At 42.6% G+C, this 6121-nt stretch overlaps 1 long non-coding RNA gene across 3 annotated transcripts; it reads left to right on the forward strand.

Annotated features, from left to right (window-relative positions):
- Positions 1-2668: 2668 nt before the first annotated feature.
- On the forward strand, positions 2669-5736 carry LOC123070731 (uncharacterized). 3 transcript variants are annotated; one of them, XR_006433912.1, is made up of 3 exons: positions 2669-4121; positions 4261-5318; positions 5421-5736. It is a non-coding gene; the product is annotated as an uncharacterized lncRNA (long non-coding RNA). The 3 variants fall into 3 exon arrangements; XR_006433911.1 differs by having other exon boundaries at positions 2669-3962; positions 4054-4121; positions 4261-5736; XR_006433913.1 differs by lacking the exon at positions 5421-5736 and having other exon boundaries at positions 4261-4749; positions 4861-5403.
- The last annotated feature ends 385 nt before the right edge of the window (positions 5737-6121 follow it).

Genomic DNA, 6121 nt, shown 5'->3' on the forward strand with positions numbered 1-6121 from the left:
CCTTGTTCATTCCGATACAATCCCACTCTCTTGCTCCTGCTCTCTTTTACTTCATTAGGACAACAACGATTCAACTGTTACATGCTGTGGTAGTTGAACCCCCTTTTCCTCTGCATGACCTGTCATTGCCACAGTAAATAGATGAAATCCACTAGTATGAGTAGGAGTTGTTTGACCCATGATGTGCCTACTCATTCATGCTTGTTGTCATGCCTACTACCACTTACAGTCGAGTCAGGTCTGATTCATCGAGGATGAATTGGAATGTGGTGAACATGTCCTACTGTTGAGAGCTAAGTGTGTGAACATGATTTGGTAAAGGTAGAGGTGAGAGGCCATGTAGGAGTACATGGTGGGCTGTCTCATTGAAGCTATCCTCAGGAACTGAGTTTTGTGATCCATGAACAGCTACTACGACACGTTGGGCCCTGAGATATGACCCAGCTCGACTTATTAACCTCCCTGTCCTCTATCAAGGAGTTGCAAGTAGTTTTTGGTGTTTGTAGTTAGTTGCAGGCCGTGCGCAGCGCTAACCCTAGGGGTGGGCTGTGATGCAGTAGGCTCGTGGCATGGTGTACCGGGGCACCCGTTTGGTGGGCTCGGGAACCCTGCACACATCGTTCGGGGACGTAGTGGAAACCTCGGCCGGACTCCCTGCGGATGGAACCTGAATAGGCGATAAACCTGGATTAGGGACTTGTGTGGTTAGTCAGGTCATGGTCTACACCCATGTCATCTTTCGCTTGAAGTCTGCCGAGTATATGTCGTGTGTAGATGCTAAGTGGTGGAAACTTGTTTGAAGAAGTACACCCCTTTAGGGTTATAAATGATCTATTTGAATAGTTGCGTCCGCGGTAAAGGACCTCTGGTTTGCCTATACAGTTCATAGACAAGTGAAAGTGGATACTCTAAAATGCGCAAGATAAGTGTCAGTGCTATGGATGGCGTTCTCGTAGGGAGACAGGAGCGGATCCATAGTGGTGTATTGGTATGGTGAATATGTGGACTCGTGTGTGCCACCTTAAAAGAGTTACTTGCAGTCATAGTTTAGGATAGCCACCGAGTCAAAGCTGGCTTGCTGCAGTTAAACCCCACCATCCCCTTTGTTGATAATGTTGCATATGTAGCTAGATCTGATGTAAGTCTTGTTGGGTACATTTGTACTCATGTTTGCTTAATTTATGTTTTTGCAGAGAGACTTCAGTCTCACTAGTAGTTCCGCGTGGACTTCGATGTTTAACTTGTTACCCTAGCTACGATCTTGTGCCCTCGGAAGGGTCTTGTAGATAGTCAGGATTCTCAGCCTTTTCATTTATAATTGTCTGTACTCAGACATGTTATGCTTCCGTTGTTCGTATGCTCTGAATGTTAGGTCATGAGACCCATGTTTGTAATACTTGGCTCCTCGGAGCCTACTGAATAAATACTTTGAGTCGTAAAGTTTTGTTGTGATGCCATGTTGTATTTGCTCATATCGAGCATATTGTGTGTATGTTGTTGAAATGCTTGATATGTGTGGGATTCGACAACCTAGTTGTTTATTCTTGGTAGCCTCTCTTACCGGGAAATTTCTCCTAGTGCTTCCACTGAGCCATGGTAGCTTGCTACTGCTTCGGAACACTTAGGCTGGCCGACATGTGTCCTTCTTCATTCCCGTGTCTGTCCCTTCGAGGAAATGTCACATGTTGTTCCTTTAAGTCCTTGTAGCTTGCTACAACTTGGGTTCATACGTTGTTGTTCGACACGTTCGTTGCTGGGTCATGTATGCCTACCCCTGTAAGTTAGCGCCACCTTGGGTTTACGACTAGTCATATCGTCCCGGGTTCTTTGTCATATGGATGCTAGCGACACTATCAGATACATGAGCCAAAAGGCGCAAACGGTCCTGGGCCAGGTAAGGTAGCACCCATGGGAATACCGTGCATGAGGCCGCAAAGTGATATGATGTGTTACATGCTAGATCGGTGTGACTTAGTATCGGTGTCCTGACAATCCATGAATATTATTTTTGTTTTCTGTGAACTCGTTTATGCATGATTGTTATAGCCTCGTATTTCTTTCTCCGATTTATTGGTTTGGTTTTGCCAACTAGATTGATTTATCTTGCCATGGGAAGAGGTGCTTTGTGATGGGTTCAATCTTGCGGTGCTCAATCTCAGTCACAGAAAGAGACATGACACACATGTATTATTTCTATTAAGGGTAACAAGATGGGGTTTATTCATACGTGAGTTTGTCTTATCTACATCATGTCATCTTGCCTAATGCATTACTTCATTTTCCCATGAACTTAATACACTAGATGCATACTGGATAGCGGTCAATGTGTGGAGTAATAGTAGTTGTAGAATCGTTTTGGTCTAGTAATCTTGGACATGATTCCTATATACATGATCATTGCCTTGGATATCGTTATAACTATTTGCTTTTCTATCAATTTCCGAACAGTAATTTGTTTACCCACCGTATGACATTTTCTCGAGAGAAGCCTCTAGTAAAAACTATAACCCCGGGTCTATCTTTTATCTACACTACTATTAAACAAGAGAACTTGATGAGGACGGACGAAAACTCTGCCATCCCCATGCGCCCGCAGCCGCAACCCCTACAATCACGCATCACGCAGGAAAAAAAAGAAACAGATCCCAATCTGAGGCGACCCCTACAATCACGCACAAAAAGAGAAACCGGCCGCTGCGTCTCGGGCTTGCCATCGCAATCGAATCAGATCCTCAACGGCCGCTATCCCAATCGGATCACCTCACCCTCAACCGACCGCTGCGCCTCTGGCTTGTCATCGCAAGACCTCCCATTGGTGTGATCCTCCTTCCCCTCCTCACTTGATTTCATCCTTGCCATCGAGTGGTCTTCAAGGGGATACCGGTGACTCCTCCGATGGTGGTTGTGGGGTCGTCCGGAGAGGCGGGGAGCAGCGGCGCATTGGCGGACCGACCGGAAGTTGCCTCATGCTAGGGTTCCTCCCCACACCCCCGCTGCGCTTCATCTCCCTCTTGCTGCACCCCTCCCATCTATGGTGTCTCTCCCAGTGAGGCATAGCGACGGGCGTTGGCTGTTCTGGTGCGTGCGCAGCACATGACGGGCCGAGGGGCGTGGGGTCGATGGTCGGAGGTCAAAGGCGAGCGGGGGCGGCGGCCGGGATTCGCGTGTGGTATTCACCGGCTGTCTGCTGGCTGTGTGCATGGTGCACAAGTGGTAGTAGCAGCAGCCACGGGCTTTTCTCTGAATTTGCATCAATAACAACAATAGCAGGGTCATGGACAAGATCATCAAATCCCTCTGAATTCTTGCCGGTTCAGGTTCTTTCCATGCACCGGCTAATCGAGGTGGTGAAGCACATGTTAGCCGTGTGGATGGACCTCGGCAACCCCAGCTTCGTCAATGTCGCCGGTAACGCGTCCGAGATGATGTCGCCGAAGTAGCCGGAGTTCTTGACTTACTATCTTGTCTTCTGAACTACAATCTCTGAATTTATTTAAGGTTACTTCTCATATCTCTGTTCTAAAGTAAATGCAACATGTGTCTTGCTTGTTATGTGGATGTGCAACAGATTTGTGCTACAAAGAAGGGTTCATGTGCAAGGAAGCATAGAAGATATGAGGCAAAAAAAAGAAAATGATCAAGGGTAGAATCATGCTTGGGAAATCCATACAAAAATCTGAAGTATGGGTGTTTAAAAATCTTCCCTTTGCGACTGTTTGTAAATATGAAGTATCAAGACTGTTCTATTCATATATGATTTTTTAGTATGAGGCACAAAACACGCTTACTGATATATAGTTTTGAAATCATGCTTGGGATTTTCTCCCTCCCATGTTATATCCAATATTTGCTGTGAAACCTGAACCTGAATATCCCGAACCATTTTCATTTGTATTTGTTAGTAGGATAAATAACTGCTACAAAGTCATCAAGCCATCATCATTCACGGGTTTAATTTGCAGGTAAGGAAAAGTTGATTTCTTATCAGATGAATAATTTACAAGTGAACATGTGTACAACTGATGTTTGCATTATTTTGTGAGAATTATTTAGGTGCTCTAAAAGAATAGAGGTGCGGTTCTGAAATAATAGATGTTGATCCAAACCTTGCTTGAGTGCAGGTGTGTAATGTCAATCAATTATTTCTTATTTGAGTGTCAGAAATGCTTTCTGAGTGAATCATTTCCATTGGCTGCTTCTTATTACCATGCATGTATATGTAATGAAAAGTTGTAGTTATACTTTGTCTTCCTCACACAGGTCCATGAGTCCAGCCTACAGACAACTCATACAACAAAACAGAGTGAACAACTTAATCTCTTGTATGCCTAACTATGCGGATATAGGTAACGCAGCATTCGTTTGTTTTCTATAACTTTACTGCGCATATGTGAATTAGTATATCTTCAGTTTGTTCCACACCCCTCTGTTTTATATAATCCCGTGACATTTTATATTTGTACAACTTGCATGGAAGGAAGTAAAGCAAATTTGGGATTCACCATGACGATGTGCATTCTAGGATTCACCATGACGTTGTGCATTATAAAAAACAATAAACAAATTCCTATCACTTAAGAAGTTAAGATACATCTAGAGATCTACTGCTAGCGGAACAATGGAATGGAGTGTACAAAGTCTTTCGTACCAATTATTCATGCTGATGGAATATTCACCCTTCATGCTTTGCTGAACTATGGAGTGGAATGTACAAAGTCAGCAACCTCATGACGAGAAGGGATAACCTTGGTTGGTGAAGATGACATACTTAGTCCACTCCTTGCTCTGCTTAGTAATGATGTACGGAACAGCAAAATACTAATTCTTTTATTTTATGTGCACGCAACATTTTGGATGCAGATGCAGACCAACATCTTTGGCTCCACTATTATTGATGAAAACTGGAGGTGGTGAGTGTCGTCGAAATTTTATCCACTATCATTTTCTTCACAATTTTAGTAGAGTGACTATTCAGGCAAGATTAGAAAATAGAGAAATTGGTTCCATAACCTTTGGATTTTGGAGGCTTGTCATGCACTTCAAGTTTGACACGTTGATAAGCTGTCCTGTATATCAACAAAGTTATTGAGCCAGTGCTTGCACACATATATTTGGTTTTATTGTAAGAGCACTCTTCATAAGTTTTATTTTCAAGGCCGAGAAGGTGTTGCTGTTCATGACATGTGCTGTTACAGTGGGACTACTACTGTTGTTTATCTTGTAATTATAACTCGATTTGATAGTGCAGACTGGTTGAATTATCAATGTACATTTGGGCATAGAGCATGAGGATGTATGAAACTTCTGAACACTTTCAGGTTATCTATAAATTGGTAGTCCTGGCCACTTTTCAAAAGCACATTGCGTAACTAAATTGTTGAAAGTGCAGTTCTACATTAAGTACCTACTGAAATTTTCAGGTTGCTGGACAAACTACAGTTACAAATAGTATTCCTCATTTGACTCTTGTGGGGGAGAGAGATAAAATAAATCTGCCATCAGTAGGCGAGTTCCAACACTGGATGGCAAGGCAATGCTCTGTTTGGAAATAGTTATTCGCTTGAAGGAGGTAGAAGGCAGTGCAACAGCTGCAGTTTTGACCTCACTTGTGCTAGACATTTTTTTCTTGAAGATTTGTGCTAGCCAATTTGGGTATGGGTGATGCTCACGGAAGCCATTCTATGTAGCTCACGGATTGTCTTGCCTATATAATTCTTGATGTAGCTGATGATTGAATCCTGGAATGCTAGGATTCCACGAATGGAAAATGTGTGTGCAAGATTGGTACATTTTGTGATGGAAGGATTAGTAGATTTTATCTTCTTCTTTTACAACCTGTGAGAACATTGAATAAGTGAAACAACAGACGTTATTGACCACAAAAATTCACAATGATTTCTCACTATTGGAAACACAACTTGGGTGGCGTTGAAACATTGTGTATTTCTTAATTCATATATTTTTGAAAAAAAATCGTGTTTTAATTATCCACTTTTATGAAATTGGTTAAGGCATGAGACATGCGTTGCATGTTCACACTTACTAGTCATATAAAAATCCAAAAAAGACTTTGTTGCAATTTTCTTTTCTTTATTTTCTTTTGTGTTTTAGCTAGATCTAT

The sequence above is a fragment of the Triticum aestivum genome, chromosome 3B (genome assembly GCF_018294505.1).
Source record: "Triticum aestivum cultivar Chinese Spring chromosome 3B, IWGSC CS RefSeq v2.1, whole genome shotgun sequence".
Taxonomy (NCBI): domain Eukaryota; kingdom Viridiplantae; phylum Streptophyta; class Magnoliopsida; order Poales; family Poaceae; genus Triticum; species Triticum aestivum.